Genomic DNA, 27,593 nt, shown 5'->3' with positions numbered 1-27,593 from the left:
TCAGATCAAATACTATTTTCATTGAATTAAATGAAATTAAATCAGAATAAACAATCAGAATAAAATAGATTGTAAATAATTAATATGACAAATTATTGACTAAACTTAAAGGGCATTTTTATCCAAAAACTATGACTAAAATAGAGGCTTATGAAGACAGATGTACATTAATGAGGAAGGTGATGATGTCTATGCTGTCGTAGTTCCTCTTTCATATCTCTCTTTCCTCCATTATCATTCCTCCCAGGCAACAACAATCAGCTCAGATCAGTGAGGATAAGAGGAAGAGAGGAAGGAGCGATGTGTAAGCTTCCAGTGGAATGTGCCTAATATCTTTACATGAAGTTTGTACATTGTTTGCATGAGTGTGTGTGCTGGGGTTTTGATTAAGTTGGGGAGAGAGATGTCAATCCAAACCATCCCAAATGTACCTGCTCATTTCATCAACATGCCTGAATCTGGTAGGCCTTACATAACTACTCATTTTTACTTGTCATCCATAAAAGTAGTCCACTAGTGGGCAAGGCAGTGTTTATCTTATGTAAATGACTCACCCTATACTGGGCAGCTTCAGCAGTCTTTGCTGTTTCTGGCAAGTCTAGCACTTCATTGATGGAGTGTTCGCACAGCTGAGACGATGTAGGTGAGTAATAAACATGCATTTATCCAGTACCAATTCATGCTGCTTTCGTTGTCATAAACAGTCATTCCCACTCACATATACTTTCTGTCAGACTCCAGGTGAAAAACTGTTTTGACGTGAATATACTCTAACTTAACTGTTTTGTGAACACAAAACTCTCTGGCTTCATATTTTTTCAATTCTACATAATTGCAAATAGTTTTGGCCATTCAGTTTGTGGACACTTCTGAAAAATAAATATATTTAGCTGCTGGTGGCTCATCCATGCTTTGCAGCAAAAAAAAAATGTCCCCATTTTAAATTATAATATACTGGTTGTTGTAAGAAAAATATCCATATTTATAAATGTATGAATCACTGGATTCCGTACGCGAGTCGAGTTCTGGCCGGAGAGTCACTCTGACCCAACGCATGACCTATTGACTTACGTGGAAGCGAAGAGGATAGAGCTAAACAAAACACCGGTCATTAGTTAGAGCTCTAAAAAGAGAATTTGTAAAGAGAAATGTCGGGGGAGCTTGAGTTTGCTGCCCAGCACAATTTGTTTGAACCGCACTTCCTACATCCTACATCACACACTCGAACTCTCTCGTGAACGTGTGGACAGACAACTGTTGCATTATGTATTGGTTTAAGTCCTTTTACAACAGTTTGTACACATTTTATATATATTTGTTTATTCCTTAGAAAAAAAAAAACTTGTGAAGGATTGGGTTTTTTCTTTCTTTTTTTTCTTTTCCATTTGTAAATCAACATTGAAAATACTATTTTCAGCACTGTGAAGATGGCATCAGCATGGTTGACTTTGGGAGTAAACTATAACAAGCTCTGTTTGTGCTACAGTTTACTATATTTTGTATAAGCACTTCAAATCAACTGACGGTTACTATTTTTATTTTTACAAATGTGTTTGTTCGTCAACATGCATATTAAGAACAGCATTTGAAGTTAGGGCTAGGACGGTATGTATTTTTTCTTACCACGGTTGAAAAGCAAGAAATTCCCGCGGTATAGCGGTAAACCACTTTTTGAGTTAAAGGGCACCTATTATGGAATTTTGAAATGTACCTTTCATGTAGTGTGTAACATAGATCTAAGTGAACAAAAACATCCTGCAAAGTTTGAAATATGAAAGTGCACCGTATATAAAGTTATTGTCTTTCAAAAGTAAGAGTCGACTCGGAGTCATTTTTATGAATCGTTAGAAGACCGAAGCTTTTTCTCTGACTAGATGACGTCAACTTGTCAAGTTATTTGAATACGATACGCCCACTTATTGCGCTCCAAGGCCAGGGAAAATATCATGGCGACGAGACGCTGTGTTCTGAAGTGCGACTCAAAAGCAAACTTTTTTCATCTGCCCAAGGAGGAGCATTTGAAGACTACAATTCATATATACAACTATACCACAGAAGTATAGTCCGAGCCTTGTGCTTTGTTCGCACCATTTTGAAGACGATTGCTTTAACAACTTAAATGCAATCAAACTTGGATTCGCGAGCCGGCTGATATTGAAGGAAGGTTCATTTCTAAGTGTATTTGCATCAGCTTCCTCCTCCGTATATCACAACCTGTAAGTGTTATTAATAATTGTTGCTTTTATGTTTTATGTAGCATGCTTAATAATTATTTTGTTTGTTGTGTAAGCACCGTTTAGCTTCTAGGTCTTCAATGACAATTGTATTGAGATATGTGAAGTGTTTGTCGTTGTTTTCGGAGTTGTCTTAAAGAATAGAGTAATACCTCGTAGTAACATAACTGCATTTTTTTTTTTTTTGTAAAAACGTTATGTTTATGCATCGGGCTAATGCAAACAAAGACTGATTGTGCTTTTACAATATGAACTCTGGGCTATGCTCGCTAACAAAACATTAAATTCTTCATCTTATTTTTAGTTTTTTACTACAAACTACAAAGCAGTGGACTATAATCATTATTATAACACAATTTAATTGATAAAAGCATCATTGTACTCCGTGTTAAACAATAAGTATTATCTCTGTAAACACTGCTGGGTCATCTGACCAATCAACGCAGATTAGCGTCGCGCAAAGGAGGGGTTTGAAAAATGAGTCGGTGAGCAAATCAGGTAAAAATAAATGCATATTATACGACAACAAAAGTTTTTTTTGTCATTGCATGCATGTAAAACTGTTGTTGGGGACTCCCTAAACAACATTAGGAACATTTTAAATGTCATAATAGGTGCCCTTTAAACAATGCAGAATTTACAGTGTTTTTTTGTGAATCCACAGAAATGAATACTAGGTTTACAAATGTGTTTGCTGTTCTTAATCCATGTTGACAAACATTTGAAGTATGCTCTATTTACTGTCAAATGTTAATGCAATAATTCTTTATGAATTTGAGTATGTTACGATGCAGAATTTAGTGTTTTTGTCAATCCACTGAAATTAATACTAGGTTTACAAATGTGTTTGCTGTTCTTAATCCACATTGAGGAACATTTGAGGTATTTGCTCGTTAGTTGTGTGAATCCACTCTAAAAACAACTGTGGTTTGCATTAAGTATTTGTGTTTAGTGTTTTGATTATGAAATCAGTTCATGGGAACTGTGCTAAGTCCTCCATTTTTGGAAATCTCAAATCTCATAGCTTAGCTTAGCATAATGAATGGAATCCTTTGTTCCCAGCTAGCATGTCCTGAGTTAAAGTGATTAAAAAAACACACAAAAAAACACCTTATTACTTCTTGTGGCCTGCGTATTCACAACAAGTACAAATAGCGATGCAGATTAAGACTAGGTGAATTCCTAGGCAAATATTCACTTGGGACTATATTAGGGCGAAGCACAGGCGAAGCACTGCTACTTGGGCGCAGAGATATCACGCAGCACCTGAAATCCGTCAACATACCGGCGTGACCTGCACCGCCGTATCTTCGCTTTTGGATTGTGTATATTTTGACAAGTTACAGCTACGGTTACAGCAAACATGGTAATTGAAAACAATCACTTACTCTGTGGACAGCTGTCCATTGGGTCCATTCAGCATTGGGCGTTTTTTCCAGTTTACTTTATCGCACCGAAAAAAAAAAGTCTAGGACTGCTGGATGGATCAACGCCGAGAAATCCTCGCTAGTTGTGACAACTGTGGGCACGCTCATCTTGATCTGACACGTTGAGCCTGACACGCGCTCCTCTTCTGGAAACTCTGGTTCATAGAGGTATGGTTCTGGATCTTGACGGTCTGAGAAGTCACCCTCTTCGTCTCACAAAATCAGCCATGTTCATCGCCATTCACTATGTCTACTGTAGGAAAAATATCCAGCTACTATTCACGGCGGTATGTTGACGGAAGTTGTGTGATTTCAGGTGCTCCATGATATCTCTGCGCCCAAGTAGCAGTGCTTTGCCTGTGCTTCACCCTAATATAGTCCCAAGTCAATATCTGCCCAGGAAATCACTTAGTCTTAATCTGCATCGCTATTTATACTCGTTGTGAATACGCAGGCCACAAGAAGCAATTAGGTTGTTTTTTTTTGGATCACTTTTACTCAGGGCATGCTAGCTGGCAACAACGGATTCCATTCATTATGCTAAGCTAAGCTAGCGGCGACACTGCCAAACTAAAACAATGCATGCCCTGAGACAAAAATGCATTTGCCCACCTATCTAAATGTAGGAAAGACGTTGAATAAGCCCTATTTCGAAAAAACAGTGGAGTGTTCCTTTAAGACATGTAAATGTTCTTTTTTGCTTTTTTTGAAATCCAGGGTGGCAACCAATATAGCCAGAAAAGACATGCATGTGACAATATTTCTGGTGAGGATCATCAACATTTGTTTATTAGACATCTTACAGACTGTAAAAATACAAAAGTTAGAAAATATATATCAATAGGGTCCATAGGGGAGGAGTTCCAGTGATCCAATGTCACTTTTTTCTTAATTGTTTTGGTGTTTATTTGAGTTTTTATGCACTATACATCATCTAATCATGACAATCCTCATATCTATCAATCATCATGCAAAGACGAAGAGAATATGGGGTGGATTGTGTCTGTAGGATGTATTGTTCAGATTCTATGTAGATTTAAAGTTTTAATTTTTCACAGCCGAAAATCAAGCACGGACACAAAAGATTATACAAAAAAATCACATATGGGACAATAATTTGCGTGGGGAACATCAAAATTCCTTTTCTAGACACCTTAAGGATTACAAAAAAATAGGTTAAAAAAATATACCTCGGGTGCAGGTGAACCCCCCCTTCCTACCCTAATACTAGCACTCCCATTCAAAAGGCATTTTGACCGAAAATGAAAAGACGGTCAAACTTAAAAGTGGAGTTTCCATTCTAATTATGCTTTTACACGAATGTTTGACTCGGGTAGATAGTCAAAAATAGCTAGGTTAAATTTTGGCGAGAGTTATCCTTTAAGCGAGTTAGATTTACACAACTCTGATACCAGAAACATAATGAAATTGCTTTCGTGTCACATAATACTGTTCATTAATATTAGCATTAAAGGGGAACTGAAACGTCCATGTTTTCTCACTGGTAGTAGCTACATATATTAGAAAAATCTCCTTGCCTAAAATTTTATTTAAAAAAGTTGTTAAAACCACAGATATGACCAAATTATTTTCGTAATTTCAAGCTATCTATCTAGCTAGCGAGTCGCCATTTTAGAGTGACGTCACAGCCTACGTAACAGGGTTGGTTGGTTCCGTTAGTGAGTGAAGAGAGTGAAGCGTTCCTGGACCGGACTGAATACGCACTTGATTTGAAATGGAGGAATACGAACTTGAAAGACCCGTTGAGCCCGTATGTCCCATTGCATATGCATTTGTATAGAAAAATAATAATATTTACCTTATTTTTCCATGAAGGTAGGCTTTATATAGATTCATCAAATACATTTACGTATATTGTTATATATATAATACGACAAATACATGCTAACTTACATGGTGTTGACAAGAGACAGGAATATGATGGCAGACATCGCAGACAATGTTTCCATGTGCAGTTTGTTAACATATATAACGTTAGACGTCGTCTTTTTGTCTGGTACTAATAAACTACACTAAGTTAGCGTTAGCTAGTTCATGCTTACAGCTGTTAGCTAATAATGACTGTACCTAACGTTAGTTGTTCGCGGTCAAAACACTGTGGTGTATACAGAGCCTTTAAAGCCAACCAACCCAGTGAAGTCACAGGTTAGAATACTGCACAATGGTGGCGCCCTGGCTGCGAATTATATGTATTTTTCACGGCGTGAGAACATGGTGTGGGGTGAGAGCGGCATAGTTTGTCGGACTTAGCAACAGTAACTAAAGGGGGCGGATCTTTGCGAACGGTCAATTAATATTATAAATGTCAGACTATCTTCTTTTAAAACATGCATTGACAGTTAGGGAGCTTAAAAGGTAATATGTTACAGGTGGACTACAACACTAATTAAATTATTACAATGAAATTTTTATCATTTATTTTTTTACATTTTTTATTTTAAATTCATGACAAACTAGTTTAATGCCTGTTTTCTTTGATGCCAAACTGCTGCTTTGTTCACAACTTGACAGGTAGCAGTATTAGGGTTGTTGAAGGTAAAGGGATACTGACTTCACCATGGGGGTATTTTGCTATCTGTATTTACATGAAAGCAATCAAGGATATGACAGCACGGCTTGAAAAATCAAGAGGTATGTTAAGGTCAGCTAGGGATCATGAATATTAGTGTTCTTTCAATCATCTTCAACTTGTGAGGCATTTAATGGGCCTACATTTATTTCCACCCTTTTTGTCACCAGTCATACACACACACACACACACACAACACACAACACAACCTTCAAACGCTTTACAGATCAATATCACACCTGGAAATAATCTCAAAGTACTTGCTTCATTTAGGTCGCAATCAGAGAGTCCTGACAAAGAATGCTTTCTAAGGAGTCTAACAATTACCGAATGCTTTCTAACAAATAACAAATGCCTTCCCTGCCAGCATTAAAAAAGATGCCTGATGCAGTCTCAACTCAGAGCAACCTAGTTTAGAAACTGTGTGTTTGAACAGACTACAAAAAGCAAGATGAAGTAATGGGAGTAAAATAAACGATAACAAACTTCTGGTGCACCTGGTCACTTTCTGATAGCTGATAACCAAGAGTTGAATGATTCAATTACTCAGTGAAGTAAAAAACAAAAAGACCAGGTAAAAATTATTATCCCTCCCTTTTTTTTAAGCATTTTTGTTTTGTTCTTAAAGGGGTCATGAACTGCATTGTTTTATAATGTTTCCTGAGGTGCACTTAATGTTAGTATGATTTTTATATAAAAAAATAGTCATCATTTATAAATAAAAGGCATTTTTCCTACCCTGTTTTGAGCCCTCTGATTTGAACTCGCTGTTTTAAGGTCATTATACTCACTGTCATTATGTTTAGATTGTGGCATGAAAGGTTGCAGTGATATTCCAATGAGCATTGTAGTCGATCACAGACACATTAAGCACATGAATGCAGTGACCTCAACTCGATTTCTGCACACTAACGAATGATTTCATAATTACTAATTGTGATGGGAATTGATAAGATTTTATCAATTTCAATGCCACAGATGATTTTCTTATTGTATAGCGTAAAAATACCGTAAAAAGTCTGTATGCAAAGCATGCGCCGAAATTGCAACTGATTTATCAAAGAATCCAAAGTTAAGTGTACCGCATACAAATAAATAATGCTCAACAGACATTCACATTGTTGAAAATAAATAACTAGATTCCTAGCATCCAGATCCTTTGGAAGGTAATGTTATTTTTAGACCAGTGATCCTCTTCTCTCCTCGTCATCTCACTAACACACCAGTGGGTGGGGCCAAGGTTGCAAAGATGAAGCATGTGTTGATTTTACTCTACAGAGGTGGTCTTATCACCTATGACTTTGTATATATAGGCATGTTCCACGAGTCTTTCACTGTGCTTGGTAAAAATAAATAAAAAAAAGTCTGTTTTTGGACTTACAAGGAAGTTCAGGATATTCTCAAACAGTGTTGTGGGTAACGCGTTATAAAGTAACGCGTTAGAGTACTCTAATTACCTTTTTCGTGAAATGTGTAACTTAACGCGTTAGTTTTGTGCGTTAAGTAATCAGTAACTTCGTTATTTTTTAAAAAAAGTAATCCGTTATTTTAAGGAAAGGAAAATCCCGAATAAAAAAATTCCCCCAGGATCAAGACAGTGTTTCTGCGCTTCAATACCCCACCACCCTCCAGCTTCATTAAGGCACACGCGCGCGGTCTCTTGCTCTCTCTCTCTCCCGCTCTGCCTTGCACGCGCTGCGCGGTTTGGAGCACAGTCTCTGTCTCGCGGGCGCGCTCGCTCTAGATTCCGGGAGATTTTAACTAATTCGCGGGCATCAGTGAGCCGCTATCAATATGCGGGAGACTCCCGGAACTTCCGATAGACTTGGGATGTCTGCATTTCTATACTGAAATAATATCGCCATTATAATTATTGATTTTTTTATTGAAATAATAGCCCATCCGCGCATCTCTACTACCCGGGCTGGGAAGGTGTGAATTTTGATTAATATGTTCTGTGATAATAAATAAATAAAACGCTATGTGGAATAGCCTATGACTGTCTTTCCTGTTATTGTTATCCTGCAGTGTTTATGTAGTCGGATGACTGACGTTATTCATTGCCAGGAGTCACGACTTCTAGGTGCATTTAAAGGGGGCCGTGTCTGTCAATCAAGCTGCAGCATGTGTGAGGCGCTGCAAACGGCTTTTAATTTTTGGTAACGCATGAGTACTCTAACGCGTTACTTTTATGAATAGATAACGCAGTAACGTAACTGATTACTTTTAATTGATGGTAACGTTGTAACCTAATTAACTACTTTCCAAAGTAACTATACCCAACACTGTTCTCAAAGTATGATGACCTCTTATATGTCAAAAACTCAAGGAAAATGTAACTTCTCAGTTCATGACCACTTCAAGTAAAAATAGCTACTCTACTTGAGAAACAAAAAATGCACAAGATATTATGAATATATCTTGGATTTATCACACCATGAAGTAAATGTGTGGCTTTAGTCCATTTCAGATAATCTAAATAAATATAAGAGCTACGATTCAATCACACACACACACACACACACGCACGCACACGCGTGCAGTAGTCAAAATGTAGTGTTGGATGGTGACTGAGCTGATGATACCTTGATGACAATATTGTATTAATATATTAATAATAATAATAATAGAACCGATCTAGTAAAATATCTTATTATCTCAATTGCACAGTTTAAAAGAAAATTATTTATATATTTTTACATGAAAACAAGACAGAAGCACTGATTAATACAATTATTCTGATTAATACAAGTATTATCATGTGTAACGCCGGTGCGGCTGAAGCAGAGAAGAGGCAGGATCCAGATGCAGCACACGTTTTATTAACACACTAGAAAACAGGATAACGGGACTCGGGAACGAGAACAACCAACATCAACGTTAAACATTAAACATTAAACATTAAACAAGAACTCACAAGGACAGGACAGAAACACAGGTCTTAAATAATCAGAGACAAACGAGCTAAACAGGATAACAAGGGGGCGTGGGAAAATAAGAGACACCTGGGAAAACTAATAGACAAGACAGGGAACACTAATCATGACATAGCCCCCCCACAAAGGAGCGGCTTCCAGACGCTCCAAACACGAACCAGGCGGGGGGCAGAGCGAAAGCGATCCTGGGGGAGGGACGGAGGGCCAGGCCCGTGCAGGGGAACGGGACCAGGACACAGGCAAGGCGGGCCTGGGCCATGGAGCGTGGGAGACCAGGGCGGAGCAGGACATGACGGGGACCAGGGCGGAGCCGGACGTGACGGCGGCCAGGGCGGAGCATGACGTGACGGCGGCCAGGGCGGAGCATGACGTGACGGCGGCCAGAGCGGAGCATGACGTGACGGCGGCCAGGGCGGAGCATGACGTGACGGCGGCCAGGGTGGAGCATGACGTGACGGCGGCCAGGGCGGAGCATGACGTGACGGCGGCCAGGGCGGAGCATGACGTGACGGCGGCCAGGGCGGAGCATGACGTGACGGCGGCCAGGGCGGAGCAAGACGTGACGGCGGCCAGGGCGGAGCAAGACGTGACGGTGGCCAGGGCGGAGCAAGACGTGACGGCGGCCAGGGCGAAGCATCCTTCATGGCCCTCACAGGGCACCTCCTGCCCCCCCCCAAAAAAATACTTGGGGAAATCCAAGACCTCCAGGCTGGGAACCGCCACCGGAAAAGGCTCCCGAAGCCCGAGAGGCGCAGGTAAGGCAAGATGCAGAGGCGGGGCCGGCAGGGCGAGGCGCAGAGGCGGGGCCGGCAGGGCGAGGCGCAGAGGCGGGGCCGGCAGGGCGAGGAGCAGAGGCGGGGCCGGCAGGGCGAGGCGCAGAGGCGGGGCCGGCAGGGCGAGGCGCAGAGGCGGGGCCGGCAGGGCGAGGAGTCTGGGAACGCCCTCCGGAGCCTGGCGAGCCCAACGAGTCCTTCTCCTTCTCCTGCGACGGCGCTTCACTGGGCTTGATTCATTACAGGATGCACTTGACTCACAGGATGCACTAGATTCACAGGATGCACTTGACTCACAGGATGCACTCGGCTCACTCGATTCACTCGGCTCACTCGATTCACTCGGCTCACTCGATTCACTCGACTCACTCGATTCACTCGGCTCACTCGATTCACTCGGCTCACTCGATTCACTCGGCTCACTTGGTTCGTCGAGGCTGACGTGAGGTTCAGGTGCGTCGAGCGCGGTCTCGGCTGGGCAGACGTGGAGCGCGGTCTCGGCTGGGCAGACGTGGAGCGCGGGCTCGGCTGGGCAGACGTGGAGCGCGGGCTCGGCTGGGCAGACGGGGAGCGTGGGCTCGGCTGAGTACGGGAGAAGCACAGGTTGAATGAAGCCCACGTGAAGCACTTTTACCTCCTCCGCTAAGCCCACAGCAAACGATGAACCACTCATAGAAAGAGCCCACTCGACATACTGGATCAGAGTCACGGAAGGATCAGGTCCGGGCATCTGTGACCGAAGTGGTTCTGATAATCCCCCGTGGAAGAATATCTTCAAGCACTGGGTGCTCATTTGCGCGAGAGGCGCCAGTTTCATGAACTCCGCGACGTACTCTTCTAAGGAGCGATTCTCCTGATGGAGAAGGAGAATCTGCACGTCTGGATTCCAGGAAGGCATGGCTGCTGGATCACGTTGCGGTGAGTTCTTCTGTAACGCCGGTGCGGCTGAAGCAGAGAAGAGGCAGGATCCAGATGCAGCACACGTTTTATTAACACACTAGAAAACAGGATAACGGGACTCGGGAACGAGAACAACCAACATCAACGTTAAACATTAAACAAGAACTCACAAGGACAGGACAGAAACACAGGTCTTAAATAATCAGAGACAAACGAGCTAAACAGGATAACAAGGGGGCGTGGGAAAATAAGAGACACCTGGGAAAACTAATAGACAAGACAGGGAACACTAATCATGACATCATGATGGCAAATCAACAAGTAAAATAATTTTCTTCATCCTGAAAACAAGGTGATAGTGTTCATGGTTGATGGTTAAAAGTGAAACATTATTCATCTTTTATAACATTATGCAGAATGGTGGATGTAATACATTTACACGTTATAAATTATTTTTGGAGTATTTTTTTTGCCAGTATTTCAATATCAATATTTGTGTGGTCACTTGTGGCCATGAAACATCTTAGGGTTAAATACGTAACACTGGTTCCCTGTGAACAGAACTCAATACTGCGTCATGGTGTTGACGCTATGTGACCGGTGTCTGAAGCAGGTGTGGAACACACCAAATGATTGGCTGGCAGCAATTGTATGACATCACATGGAGCGCCTGTGCGCATAAAAGAGTGTCTGCATTAGAAGTCATCAGCTCCAATGTCCGATTCTGAAGGAGATGTGCAGACGTGCCCGAGGCATAGAATCGCGACAGCACCTCATTCCCAATTTGCTTGGTACTCCTCACCAGGGCGTCGCCACACATGATGGACACCATCCGGGCCAAACAAGTTTATCTTAGTCTCATCAGACCACAGGACATGGTTCCAGTAATTCATGCGCTTGGACAGGTTGCTTTCAGCAAACGGTCTGCCGGCTTTCTTGTGAGCCAGCTTCAGAAGAGACTTCTTTATGGGACGACGGCCATGCAAACCAACTTGTTGCGGTGTGCAGTGTATGGTTAGAGCACTGACAAGCTGACCTTCTGCTTCTGCAACCTCTAAAGCAATGCTGGCAGCACTCATGCGTCTGTTTTTTAAAGCCAGATTCTGCACCTGACGCACAGCACAAGGACTTTGATCAAACACTGCGAGGACTGTTCCAAGTGGAACCCGTCTTGGAAAACATCTGTATGACCCTAGCCTGTGACTCAGTTTCATGGTGTTACCAATCTTGTTATAGCCTAGGCCACAATTCTAATTCTCAAATCCTTAGAGAGTTCTTTGCCATGAGATGCCATGTTGAACATCCAGTGGTCAGTATTAGAGAACTGTACTCAAAGCACACATTGAACTGCTCTAATACAAGATATATTGCTATACAATATACTGCTATACAAGCAGTTAATTGACTACTCTACTATAGAAATGAAACTTGGATATATTTTATTGTCCCTTGAGAAGATATACTAAAATGTTTGCTGAAATGTGAAGGGTGTACTCACTTTCGTGAGATCCTGTGTATACATATATATAGAAAGCGATAAATAAATACTCCCTTTGCAATCAGTGGAGCTGTCAAACAAACAGCGGGATTCACACCAAAACGTATACATAATAATCATCAAGTCTCTTATTTACATTGTGTTTGCACTGTTAGTTGCAACAGAAAAAAACAGTGATAAATGAATTGCTTCTATTATGAGCGCACCTACATTTGAAATAACAAACTTGGCGAGCTACCTCCGATCAGGCCACGAGCTACTGGTCGCGAGCGAGCGACGTGTTGGAGACCCCTGCTCTACAGCTCCGCTTTGTAGGCTACGACTCGATACTTTTTTGCTACTTTGTAATAACTTTCTGCGGCCAGCGTTTCTGGAAATGAATGAGGGTGAAACCTTTTTTAGACCTGACAAAATTAAATGTAAGACTTCGGATGAAAATCTGGCTGTTTTTAAGACGTTTTAAGGCCTTAAATTTAAAGTTCCGAATTTTTTACTTTTTAAGACCCCGCGGGAACCCTGTATATAACCGCAATGGAGCAGACGGACAGAGAAAAGCCAGGGCTGGGTCTGCCTCCTCCATTATTTTTGTCCTTTCGAGCAATAAACTGAAAGTAATGTGAATATAGCCACTGGACGCAACCCCTGTCTCCGTCTCCATCTCCATTCCTCTCTGTCCTTCGCACCAGCAGCTACGTCACTCAAATCGATCTCTATGGCAACGGTGCCCAGGCAAGCACACACTCTAAAAAATGCTGGGTTGTTTCAACCCAATTTTGGGTAAAATATGGACAAACCCAAACGTTGGGTTAAAAATGTAATGTAAAAATTTAACCCAACGGCTGGGTTTGTCCATATTTTACCCAAAATTGGGTTGAAACAACCCAGCATTTTTTAGAGTGCACACACACACACAGGCGTGCACGCACCACTTAGACAGATCAGAGCTTTACACACATGCAAACACGGCTTGGGTAACGTAGGAAAGCGCGTTCCTATAGTCTAGTAAAGTAGTGTAGTTACTGATATTTTTAGTGTAATGCGTTACTTTACTTCGTTACCCAAAAAAGTAATATCGTTACTGTAATCCGTTATTTTGTAACTCGTTACCCCCAACACTGCTTGGGCACATATCCAGGCCAGGTTCTTCATGAGCATTAGTTGGCCCCAATTCCAGGGGTCTCTGCAATGCAGTAGCACCAGAGGTAAGTCCCAAGAGGGTAAAGAGGCGGTTATTCAGCTCCTTGCCCCCGTCAGGAACCGTGCTTCCCACGGATTTGTATCCACTGCATCATGATGTGCGTCAATACAGAGGCAACAACATTTTGATGTGGAGGAGGCAGCCCTCACTCCAACCCATTAGCAGGAAAGAAGCACTGAAGTGATCGAGCACCTTCGGGATCTCCTCACGGAAAGAAGACTCAATTCAGCGAATAGATTCCACTTCAAAGGGGGAGAGTGCCTCCTTGAGAGGGTGCTCTCACAGAAGAGCAAAAAGATTGGTGTCTCCATCTCAACACCGCGGCAGTCATATTCCCGCAATGGGAACATGAACAGTCCACAAAAGCTGATCAAGCGTGCTGTAAGCCCAAACACGTGATGCAACAATTGTGACCGTCAGAGAGGAACGGGGAACGACTGAATCCAGAACCGCACGGGTGGAATGACATCTTGAAAAAGACGCAAATGCACCCGTGTTGCTCTTTCCGGAAATAAGAACTATCACCAGTGCCAGAGCACATAGGGGAATGACCACGTCAACACTGAATAGTGAATTGAAACAGTGAAGCACTCACTTTTCTGCCCTCTAACCAGCCGTCCACAACACAAACATTTAGAAACTTGTTGCTGTTAAAACAGCAGTTGAGAGCTCAAAGCTTGCGATCACCGCTGCACTCGTGCTGTAGAAACCACCATCACTGGGAGTTTTCCAGAAGAACACCGACACACTCGCTCGTTGTAAACAACAGAACTCTTCAGAGACCACAAACGATTGGCTCCAAAGCGAAAGGCAACTAGTGCGTGCATCCACTTCCGTATTTATACCCGTGCCGCGGGGGTGGAAAGTGTGAGGCAAATCACGCACGCCAATTACATTGGCTCGTTTCAATACTCGAAGATGACTGGCTCCCTGATGTGATCCTGATCAGTCGGCACGTCGACTACGTCGAACGTGACCGACTGAAAAGGAACTGTAGACACTTTAAAGCTAACAGCCTAACATCTTGCAATACTAAAAGCATTTTCAAAACACATTTTTAATTGCTGGAAAATTTGTTTTTGTAATATCTTAAAATAGGCAGAGTTCTTATAATGTGACACCAGAGACAAGCAGATATTAACCCTCTCTGACTAGTTCTGCTGGAGGTCACTGATATGAATCAAGACTGAAAACAGTCAAAAGCAAGTAGCAAAAAAATGTGGGAGGGAGGACATGAACTAATAAGAACCAAATGATAAGTCTTACATAACCAGAGAATCCCAGAGGACTTCAGAGATAGACCAGTGCTGACTCAATAATGGTTTCATACATAACTGCCCATGGCCATGATTTACAACCTTTAAAGCATTAATTAACTTCTCCTGCTCCTGTAACTCAAACAGTAAACCATGGCACTAGCAATGCTAACATCATGCGTCTAATTCGCAGGGAATGCATGCAAGTGATAAAATGTAATTATCTTTGGATCTGCCAAATGCATACATATAGTGTAAATATTTAGGTTAGGTAAGGAGGTATTTGAAATGATTTAATGATGAACTAAATCTTTATGTTTTTAAGAAAATGTATTTTGCATTAAAAGTGAAGGAGGTAATTTATGCACCAAAAACAGAATTGCAAAAAATGGCTGTTTTCAAACAAGTTTCCTTGACCACTTCCTGTCTGCCATTGGCCAGCCAAACAAGTTACCCCGCCCAAACCCACTTCATTGGTCCAAACTAATTTTTTTGGTTTTGATAGTGCCATATTGTTTACACTTAATGGGGGAATAATTTATGAATGGATTACTTATATTTGTCTTTGCAAATTAAACAAGAAGCAGGGCCAGAACACAGTTGTTGTTTTTTAGGTAAAAATCGTGACTAAAATTATTGTTGTTTTCTATTAACATAGTTCCAGAATGACAACATATGCTCATCTATGATGCAAAGATTGGGCCTACAGCTGTTTGTTATCACACCCGCTGGATGCTACGTGATAGGTGAAGAGTTGGGGACCATTTTGAACATGTTCCGGATGGAAATAATCGCTCTGCTATTCGTGTTCCAAGTGTTGAGAGAGCCAGGGGCAGGGAAGCAGATATTTATGTATGACTGCCAAATAAAAGGGAATGACCAGACTGAGTGGAAGATGAGTGAAAATCAAAATAAATACAAAAAGGAGAAATTGCCTTTTTAAGTCAATTATGTCCATGAGAGATGGAAACCTTACCGAAGTAAGGGATTCAAAGTTTTTAAAACCTGTTATGTGATAGGGCACCAAGCATTTTATACATTAATGAATTTTTTTTTAATAGCTGTTAAGTATTTGTTTTTAACACATTTCTATGATACAGACAAGCATTTAAAGCAGAACCAAATAAGGAAAATAATATGATTTAAAGTTGTACCTTGCCACATAACAGAATATATATATATATATATATATATATAATAATTATGCAAATATTACAAATGTTTAGGATTAGATTAGTAACCAAGATTCATGCAAAATTACATATAAGGCCAAAAGGGGGACTTATTTTCCTTTATAGCCTATATTATATGTCCTGTTTTATATTAGCTTAACTATTAGCTGATTTCCCTGACCAGAAAAGGTCATAGCATTATGTTTCCCACCTCAGACCGCTCTAAGTGTCGACATGCTTAATGCTGAGCTGTATGGTTGAAATTGAAGAGGAACATTTTTAATTTGCATGCTCTCTTTGCTGGCACTAAAAGCAACTGTATCATAAAAGCCTTGCAACCAGTCATGTATGGAAAGAATGACATTGAACAAATAACAGCAATTAGTTTTAATGACTGATTAGGGTTACAAAATGTTTCACAACACACTAAACAGATTTTCTATTAAGATAATGTGCATCAAACGGAGAATTTTATTGCGAAAGTTCTAATAGATGGATCCCATTCCATAGTATGATGATAATTAAATGAAGTGTCATTTTATTCCTTCTCATTTTGGCTATTTATTATTTTTAAATGAGAGAAACATTCACAACTGTCTAAACAGTAATAAATGAATCTTCCACTGTCTGAGTTGCTCTTGGACCCTGGCCAACGGTGCTTGGTTGGCGCATAAACAAATTAGTCTGGGCAGAAGTTATTGGTACTTTGACACTGATCCAGCTTTCCTCACCCAAGTACCAATCTTGATAATTTGTGAAGCGATTGAGAGAATTGTCTCAGATGAGAGTGAAAGGTCAACTTTTAACAAAACCAAATGTCCCATTATGCTCTGATCTTGTCAACATTCTGAAGAAAGTCCATTGATGCATCTGGGCACTATATTAGCTGGCAAACTCAAACATGAGTGAAATGACTAACAATACGAAAGAGAGAATTTACTAACAAAGTTGAACAGCCAGAGCATTGCTGCATAATAATAATAATATTAATAAATGAACAATGAAAATGAGTTTTTGATATTTCTTTGCTTTCCCTTTCATTTTACACAAGCACTTTTTACTTCTCTTTCTTTCTCTCTCTCCACCTCATTAGTCAAATATATCAACTCTTGAAAAGTTTCCACTGCATAATGCATTTCCAGTGCCAGTGTTTTCCTACTGCAAGGGAGTATTTATCAATTTCAATCAAACGAACTGCTGAAAAATGCTAGTAGCTAATAATTTTTCCACATTCAGCTGCAGAAAAATGGGTTAAAATTGGGTAGAATTCCAACAGCATGAACTGAATACTGCCTTATTTTCATAATTATTACATAAATTAACTGCAGTTGCGAAAAAACTAAAAGGTGACTATTAATAATAATAGTTCTGTTATGACAACTCTCGGAGTGATTGGCATGGCGGGCATGATAATGTTGTTTGTTTGGTCTTGGCGGAACAGCATGCTACACTGCTGCTGCTTTCATTGCTGCTGCTGCGGCAAAGCAAGTACGGGACTTGCTACATAATATAAACAAAACAATATATAGTTTTTGTGATTGCTGAGTGAAATAAAAATTATGTTTCATTTTACTTTAGATCAGAAACCATGTAAACATCAAATGTTACTGGAACATCTAAAAACAAAAAACCCAAACACTTTGCCTGCATTTTAAAAGTCCAGCTTCAGTCTTAGCCAGATGGAAAGCATCAGCAGAGGCTTTTGTCTTACAGCTCTACAAAACTCTCAGGAGATGCGCACTGATGCTTCCCTCTGGTCTGCAGGGCCATGGGCTGTCAATTCAAATGTTTGAGAACCTCATCCATAATAGAAAGATTCACAGGGACGGCCTCCTAAAATGGCCAGCTGAGTGTTTTTGACTCCAAAACTGACATAGTTAAGTGTTGAACGCAGATGCAGATGACCCAGAGGAACCCATGGCCCAAATTAATCGTCATGATATCACTTCCAATTATGCATGTCAAACAATCTGGAAATAATTAGTGGATGGTCAGAGCAAGACAGAAAACAAACAAAAAAAACATTGCAAAAATTCTCATTTATATTGTCAGCACAAGTTTAATGACACTGGACTTGCCTGCAGTTAGGAGGCACAACCTATTATTTTTGAAAGTACAAGAACATAGATATTATTTATATATTGCAAGAGGAAAGCCAAGAAAATCTCTTATCAGTCCACACTGGATTTGGCATGTGCTTAAGTGGATTTGTGCAAACATCTCAGACAGGTTATCCAAATAATTAAAGCGACTGGTACAGTTGTGTGTGGCCTTGCCTTGGCTTTAGAACTTTTCATATAAAGCCAAGTAATGTTTTTGTTTTAATTCAAACCTCAGGTCTTTTTCATCCAAATTTCAGATTATTTCAATAATAGAAAGTCATGAAAAACGGTTTTGACCGCATTATAGTTCCATATCACTTCGCCAAATGATTTCAGTTATTTCAAAGGTCCTTATAAGCCTACAACAGCAAACGAACAGAAATCTACAACGACACTGACCAAGCAAATACATATAGGAAACAATAGGATAAAAACGTCAAATTATCTCTATGAAAATAGTTTCTGTAAAAGAAAATCAGGGTGGGACACAGAAATGGTGCAGACAGGCTTTCATGATCTCACTGTCAACTGATCTCACACAAAACATACATGCTATAGTGGTCCAACCACAAATCTCCCCCAAACCTGCCCGTCCAGCCAAAACCATGCTCAATCAGCACTGCAGCCCACTTTTACCGGCCAAGCTACAAGGACAAAATCATATACTTGATCAATTCATTGAGGCTATGAGTGATAAAAAGTGCATTTTATTAAAAGTTCGGTTCCAATTAGCCAAGACGCCAATATTCCAAGGCTGCTGCAGTTTCTTATGTGGTGTATTTCACCCTCACAATGTGCAAACCGTAACTTACTATACAACTCTAATTTATTTCAGGTGTTTTTCTGAAATTAACAAACGGTGATAAACATAGTATTTAGGTGAAGTAGCAACTTATATGACTATCTGCAATACTATTTGTTGTTCTTCTCTATAAAGTGGTTGTTTCAGATCAAAATTGGGAGTGAATGGCACTGTACTTTATTATATCCATTCCTCACACTGTATGGTGTCTCCAAGAGCACTACATGCCACGCCAAACATTTCGTTCCTATTGGCATTGCTGTGACATTTACCAGCAGAATAATACTGTCAAATAAAGCTACATTTTCCACATGGTTCTCTGTTGTTTATATGGTCTTACAGATATGTGGATATTCCTTCTGACTACATCATTTCATGATATTATTGCATTTTTAACTACAGCTGCTTAGTTTTTCAGCACCACCAGCTAAATGGATTATAAACTGCTCTTCTTTTTCCAATCCCAGTAAGGAGAATGAGCATGTTCAGAGCCTTTATGAATCCGCAGTTTTCCGTTGCTGAATGTGATGTTTGGACATACAGTATCTATCGATATAAGGCTATGCTGAGGAAAAATCAGTATTGTACTATAAAGATGTTCTAATGTGTATATGATCTTTGGTAAAGTAAACTGACAAGGACACATATGTAAATAATTTGGCTGCTTTGGTCTTTTTAAGGGCTCGCTTTATTAATGACCAGCCACAATCACATGGGTTTATGAAGCAGAGACTACACCAAATTACTGCCCGATTCATCATGCGGTTGAAAGTCTGTCCTGGGAAAGGATTAATGAGGTATGAGGCTCGACTCCAGGCTTGACAAACTCCAAACAGGAGCTGTGTGCTGGGCATACGGTGAAAGCCTTATACTGTCTCATTCAGGGTTAGTGTTCTGTTTTCATTTTTTAAAGTAGGAGGTAAAAAAGAAAATTTCTTTAAGATTCTGCATCATACAAAATGGTTCAGATTTTGGTGTGTTGCGTAATGGATACTTGATGGTAATGACTTGCTAATATCTCAAAATAGCTTTAACAGTAAAGCTACTCTCAGGTCATAATATAAAAGCAAGAAAAAGTATATATTTAATTACATCTATGACTTTTAGACTGTCACTCTGCTGCTCTGGTGGAGATGTTCCCCTGTCACTTCTCATTTCCATTAATGTGGTAATGAGAACTGAATGAATGAATGAATAAATGAATTAATAAAATAATAATAAAAAAAACTTACAAATTGTAACTTTGATACTCTTAAAAATCAACATTTTTATCAAAAACAAAATCAACATAAAATAAAATAAACAAATAACTGCATGTAAAAGGTGGATTTTTTTATCTGACTTTTAATTTTTTAATTTTATTTTTTAATAATTATAGTCTATGTGGGCACAGTGAGGGTGAAGCTCAAAATAAAGGAAACTTTCTCAGTCTGAAAGAGAAGGAAATATTAAATATATATATATATATATCACATTTTCCAACGATTTAAAAAAAAATAATCCCTCGCATACATATCTGTATCCTTAGGCTTGACTAGACGAGACTCGGAATAGAAGTTTTCCATTGTTTCTTGTTTCTGGATAGAAGTCCTCTTCAGAACCATCCTAATCACTGGCTTTCTAACTGAACGCTGCACTGATAAACACTGGTTTGATAATGTTATTATTAAAATATCGCAGATGACAAAAGCAGCCCTGTTTCAGGGCATTTCTTAGATACCGCAAATACCCTGACTGTTATTTTCTGTGCCAGGACAGAACGTCTAATTGTCCCCTTGATTATATCCATTAGCAAGGGGGAAGCAGGGGCCCCTGGGAACCCGAAGCTGAGAGGACAAAGTTGAAGTCCTACATAGCAATACATTTCCCTCCAAGATAATGCCTCTCGGTTATACTCCACAATCCCTTACGTAATCTGAGGGGTAGGGATTTCGTAGCGGTATACATGAATTGTGAAAGGCAAAAAAATCCCCCCTTTTTCTTTTTCCATGTGCTTCTGCGCAGCACTAAATGAGTCTGTGTAAGAATGCGGTTCTGTGTTTTCTCACGTACTGAAGAGTTTAACACATCTGGATAGAGCGGCCCGACACCTGTGCACTAGAGGAGACTGATATTTATGTAATGTTAGATGCTCAGAAAAACTGCACAGCCTGAATGCTTCACCCAGCGATCTCCTGTCATTATGGTCAGCGTTACACTCAACAGAAAGCATGCACTGACTTCTAGCTTTTTTCCCCCCAGAACTAAGCTGGTGCAACAATCAAATGCAATCTCTATCGTTTAGTTGATGGAGAGCAGCTGTTTACGAGTTTAAAACTGAGGAGGTGTGAAAAGTTATTTTTATGTGCAGTAAAAGTAAGCGGCAGTGTAGGTTTTGGTCACACTTTATAGGGCACGTACAAAAGAATGTTAGGTACAATGTATTTATTGTGTTCATGTTGTAGTGCAAAACACTTGCTGCTTTTGAGGTGGGATACGGGTAAGATTTGGGACAGGATTAGTGGTGGGTTCAGAGGTAAGGGAACAGTCAAAAGTGTAATTATAGATGTAATTACAGAAATGAACTACAGCTGTAACTACATGCAGGTATTTTTTAAATAGAAGTACAATGTAAAAACATGTCTTTACACAATAAGTACATTATATAAAATGATTAATTGAAATGTATGAAGTGGGACAGAGATTTCAATGTCCATGATGCAAAGATGTGGTAATTCTCAGAGGATTTTGGTTGCTCTTTGATTGTTCAAGAGTTTTATCTCACGAAAGTGAGTACACCCCTCACATTTCAGCAAACATTTTAGTATATCTTCTCAAGGGACAAATGAAACTTGGAAAGTTTGGAAACTTGGCAAAGAACTCTCTAAGGATTTGAGAATTAGAATTGTTCCTCTCCACAAAGTTGACCTAGGCTATAAGAAGATTGGTAACACCCTGAAACAGAGTTACAGTACAGGCCAGGGTCATACCGAGGTTTTCCAAGACGGGTTCCATTTGGAAGGGTCAATCAAAGAAGTTGAGTCCTCGTGCTGTTCGTCAGGTGCGGAAGCTGGCTTAAAAAAAGTGCTGCCAGAATTGCTTTCAACCCTTGTGCCCTGAGAAAGGGAACGAGAACTGCGTCGAACGACATTTTGGGGAAAGCGTCCCTCAGCGTAGCGCCTCTGAAGCATGAATGAAACTAAGCCAATCCTGATTGATGTTGCGTTATGATGTAATGTGTGACGGAATAAGTGGAAGCTACAAAAGGACGTCGGCACACAAACAGAGTTAACTTCTGTGATGAAACAAGCGCTCCAGGCAGGGGAAGGCGTGGTGAAGGGACGCAGTTCTCTTTCTCGTGGCGAAGGGACGCAGTTCCCTTTCTCAGGGAACAAGGGTTACAGTCGTAACCCGAGACGTTCCCTTTCGAGGGAACTCGAACTGCGTCGAACGACACTTTGGGGGAACGAGTACCCACTATGCCACAACGAGCCCTGCCTGTCCCAGTGTGAAGCTTAGGACACTTAAGACGAGAGCACAAGGGTGCCATGTGTAGATGGAATGTCCAGGCTATAAAACCAAATGAAGGTGTGAGGGGTGGCCCATCCTGCTGCATTGCAGACTTCCTGGATCGGGGCCCCTGAAAGGAGAGCTCAAGAAGACGCCATGTTTCTGGTCGAATGAGCCCTCACGTCCAAAGGTGAAGACAACCTGCGCACCTGGTAGGCCATCAATATAGCTTGAACAATCCAGTTGCTAATGGTCTGCTTGGAAGTGGGAAGCCCCTTCTTGGGCGACCTGAAATTAGCAACTGGTCTGACTTCAGCCACGAAGAGGACCTCTGAATATAAAAATTTAAGAGCTCTGACAGGGCAGAGCAGATAAAGTCTCTCCTCATCCGCCATCACGTGAGGTGGAGGACGAAAAGCCTGCAGAACCGTAGGCCGTGCCACATTAGATGGCACCTTAGGCAAATAGCCCGGCCTAGGATGTGAGATGGCTTTAATGTCGCCTGGAGCAAACTCCAGGCAACCATTGGATATAGAGAGCGCCTGAAGATATCCTACCCTCCTCAGAGAAGTAATGGCCAATAAAAAAGCCACCTTCAGGGAAAGGTTCTTGGCCTCAGCCGACTCCAGAGGTTCGAAGGGGGCCTCGGCCAGCCCTTCGAGAACCACTGCCAGGTCCCATGTAGGAACCCTGGTACAAGCCGCAGGTCTCATCCTCCAAGCCCCACGGTGGAAACGTATGACCAACTGATGTCAACAGAGTGCCATCACCCAGAGGAGCGTGGAAAGCCACAATGGCAGCCACGTACACCTTGAGTGTGGAAGGGGTAAGACCAGCTCAGAAGCGATCTTGGAGGAACTACAGCACTGAAGCCATTGGGCAGTTAACTGGGTCCACCTCACACTCTCTACACCATGTGGTGAAAACATTCCACTTTAGGCCGTATAATTTCCTCATGGAGGGAGCTGTAGAGTTGAGTATGGTCTCCACTACTCCTGCTGACAGGCCAGCTTCTCGGTACTGTGCCCCCTCAGGGAATCTCCCATGGAGGGCCGTCCAGGAGCGATATTATGTCAAAGAACCAGACTCGGGCCGGCCCAAACTGGGCTACCAACAGTAGACTGAGGAACTCATGTGAGATGGGAGGATGGAAACGTGGAAGTATGCGTCCTTCAAATCTATCGTGACAAACCCATTCTCGGATTGAATTTGGTTCACAATGATCGGAATGGTGAGTATCTTGAACCTGAACCTCCTTAGAGACCGGTTCAAGATCCTGAGATCTATTATTGGATGCAACCCCCCATTCTTCTTGGGAACTATGAAGTAGCGGCTGTAAAACCCGGACTCCCTGTCTGGTGGAGGTATACGTTCTATAGCCTACTTAACCAGCAGGGAGTTTACTTCTTGTTCCAATACCCGACCCTGCTCTGGGTTAACTACAGTCCAGACCACCCCGTTGAATCTTGGTGGGCGGGAACTGAACTGCAGTCTGTACCACTTTTGAATGGTGCGCATTGCCCAAGGAGAAATATTTGTGAGATTTTTCCACGCATATAAATATTTTACCAAGGGAACCAGCCTCTGAAGCCTGGCTTCAGTTATCAATCGGGAATCGTTCTCGACCCCCTGAAGCGGATCTCCGGCAGGGTTCAACTCTATTCTGAAACTCTAGGGTAGACTTTTTTTTTTTTCTGAGGGGAAATAAAAAACAAATCTCAGCTATTAATGAGAAAATGTGAGGCTAATAGCGAGATCTCACATGTGTTTTCTTTCTTTCCTGTGGGTTTGCTTTATACTTCATTATGATACAGTGTAGAACTCCATTGGTGCTCTGTCTATCCTGGCTTTATCAAATTATGCCCAATGACTCTAATTAAGATGTTATCATTGATGCTTAAAGTGTCAGCTAGCACACTGTGACATGATTTGTGAACAGACAGGAAATCCTGCAGATTATTTTTTATACCTTTTTCTAATCTCTCACACAGCCCGTGGGGAACTATTGTGGTTTGTGGCTAAGGAAGAGGCTATTAAAACACAATGAGTGCTAATTGCCTTACTGAGGGAGAATTTTCTTTTTGTGTGTGTGCATAAATAAGAGGCAGAGAGACAAAAAGAGCACATACATAACACTTTGAGTGTGTTTAGAGTTGATGCTTTCTGAGGGCACTGTTGTTTGATCTACCTGAAATGGATGTTTTCAAGCTGTTTTAGTGTTGTGTTTTTAAAACTACTCACTATCTCTCACGTTATCCAAATTTTCACACAGCGGATATCGAAGAATTCATGGTAACGATATATCACAATATCTATAACCTTGAAAAAAAATGTTAATAGTCAATTAATTACGTTGTTTATTGTGTGTTTTGCTTTCCTGCATACAACAATCGAGATTCTGACTGTGACAGAACTCAAAATCACTCAAATAATGTTTATCCTCCACCACCAAAGTATCACTGTGTGTTTTAAAAAAAAGTTGGGGGTCTGTATACGATTATTTCATGTTTTTGAAATAATTCACGTATACTCACTGAATGTCTTTGATTAAAATACAGTAAAAACAGTGTTTTAATATATTTTTTCATTGACTATGAAAACATGTTAAGTGCTGTTTTTTATAAAAAAAGTTATTTTATACTATATATATTTTTTGTTTGTATACTATGTTATTTTATATATGATTTAATGGTATTCTGTTTAAGATGTTAACATCAATTTAACAGCAGCAAATACAACTAATATGATATGGCAAAAGAATGAAATAATAGACAGACAAAGAGGAAGAGAGAGAGCACAATATTTGACATCAATGTCTTATCTTATGTTAGATCCAAACACAAATGCCACAGCTCAACTAAAGTACCCGTTCTACCGTGTTTGATATGCCCATCTACACATTCTGATAATGTTGGAGTGATGTGACTTTTTAAGTTGAATCTGTACATAGATTTTTCTTTGTACAACTGAACTGAACTGAGCACTGCAGACATGGTTGTGTATTATATTTGTCTCTTTTTCACGGTTTATCACAGTGGTTTAGCTGAACATAAAACACTTGAATAAATGGGATTAGGCTGTGTATACTACTGCTTGTCAATGTATTTCAAATACTGTTAATATATTGCAAAGAGACTTTAAAATAGCCAGAAAAAAAGTATATGGAGTCCATAAATGCCCTGAATTGCCATAATAACCTAAAAGAATTGAGAATGAAGAATTCGGGAGAACTACAAACAGAAAGGCAGGGGCAAAGCTACAAAAGAAAGAAGAAACAAGCGATATAAACAGAACATTATTACTATTATTCCAGAGAAAATGAGATTACTTTTTAGCTGTTAGTTAGATGAAAGCTCAACTTATAATTTAAACATATTTAATTTAAATATTTGATTTTTACTCAAAATCAAGTGTTAACATGAACTAACAATAAACAATATTTCTACAGCATTTGTTAATGTTTGTTAATGTTTGTTAATTTAACTTAATTTGTTAACATTTGTTAATGCACTGTGACCTAACAAACAAACACACAATAAACAATTGTTTTTTTTATTAACTAACATTAACAAAGGTTAATAAATGCTGTAAAAATATATTACTTATAGCTAATGTTAACTAATACATTAACTAATGTTAACCAATGAGACTAGTAAAGTGTAGTCAAATCAACTAAATCAACAGAACAGTGTTACTTCCATAAAATAATCACGTAATATGTCTGTTCATTTCATTAATTTGGCAAAACCTTAATCATTTAACAATTACTGCCACATCAGGGAGCGACATATAATTTGAAAAGCAAACTGACTGACGATCAGTCAGCAATATATATGAAATTTAAATTAGTAAATCTAAAATTAGATTATCAAATAATCATCAAAATTATAACAAATAAAGGCTTGAAATATCTCACTTTGCAAGTAATGAGTCTATATATTAGTTTCTCCTTTTAAGTTGAATTAATAAAATAAATTAACTTTAAATTAAGTTTGTGTTTGCTGTGTGTGTACTGTGTATAATTATTATGTATAAATACACACAAATTCATGTATATATTTAAGAAATATTTGCATTTATATACTGTATATACATTTATATAATTTATATTATATATAAATAAATATTTTATATATAAATATAACCAATTTTTCTTAAATGTATACATGATTGTGTGTGTTTTTACATAAATATATAAATAATTATACACAGTACACACACGTATATTATGTAAACACAAACTTTTATTTTGGATGCGATTAATCTTTTGACAGCCCTAATATATATATATATATATATGTGTGTGTGTGTGTGTGTGTGTGTGTGTGTGTGTGTGTGTGTGTGTGTGTGTGTGAATTTTGTTAAAATTATGTGGCTATACTGCACTTCACAGCAAGACATGTATTAGTCTAACACTCATCAAAGGACGGAATCTAGGATATTATTTTATTCTTAGATTAGAGATACATGGAGATTGTTTGAACACCAATGTTCTGGTCTTATTTAAAACAAACCAGAAAAAAAATATATAATTTGTTTCCAAGGCCTGTTGATTAAGGTCCTTTGATATGAAGTTACAAAGCCGTTAATCGTTCAAACCTGGATTCAAAACATCTGTCCCCCGTCATGGAACCCTTATGTTCGACGTCAGTACCGTCGCTTTGCTTGCATTATTAAGTACGTGAGCAAAAAGCTTCAATTGTGAATTGGACTGACCTGGCCAGATAAGGTTGTTAAGACTTGTCAAAGCAGGCGTCAATATTATGACAGTTCACGTTGTAAGTGCCGACTGAAAAGAGACCGAGAGAGGCATCAAGGCCTTTTTTCACATCATTAACCTGTGATTATGGCACCGAGCAGGAAAAAAAATGAACAGAACTAGCAGTGAAATGAGAACATGTGCTTGAAGTGATGATATGTAGGTTTTGGACGACATACAGAGGACTGTGCTAAGCGAAGCGTGTGTCCGGAGATGAACTTGCAATAATGAAGGACAAGCTAAAAAGAGAAATGGTTATTGCGTAAATATTTTTAGCTCATTCTCTACTTTAAAGTAGAATCTTTCGGCTTATGAGAAACTCCTGGGAGGGAAGTACAAGAAAAAAATTCAGAGCCTCTGAGTCTGGGAAAAAAAATGAGTGGAATGTGACAAAAACCACAACAACAATAAAAACCCTGCAATAAATCTTCAGAGGTGAATCGCAAACAAAATGGAT

The sequence above is a fragment of the Phoxinus phoxinus genome (genome assembly GCF_949152265.1).
Source record: "Phoxinus phoxinus genome assembly, chromosome: 15".
In the NCBI taxonomy this organism is placed as follows: Eukaryota; Metazoa; Chordata; class Actinopteri; order Cypriniformes; family Leuciscidae; genus Phoxinus; species Phoxinus phoxinus.
The sequence above is the reverse complement of the archived record's forward strand: the minus strand, read 5'-3'. Positions refer to the sequence as shown.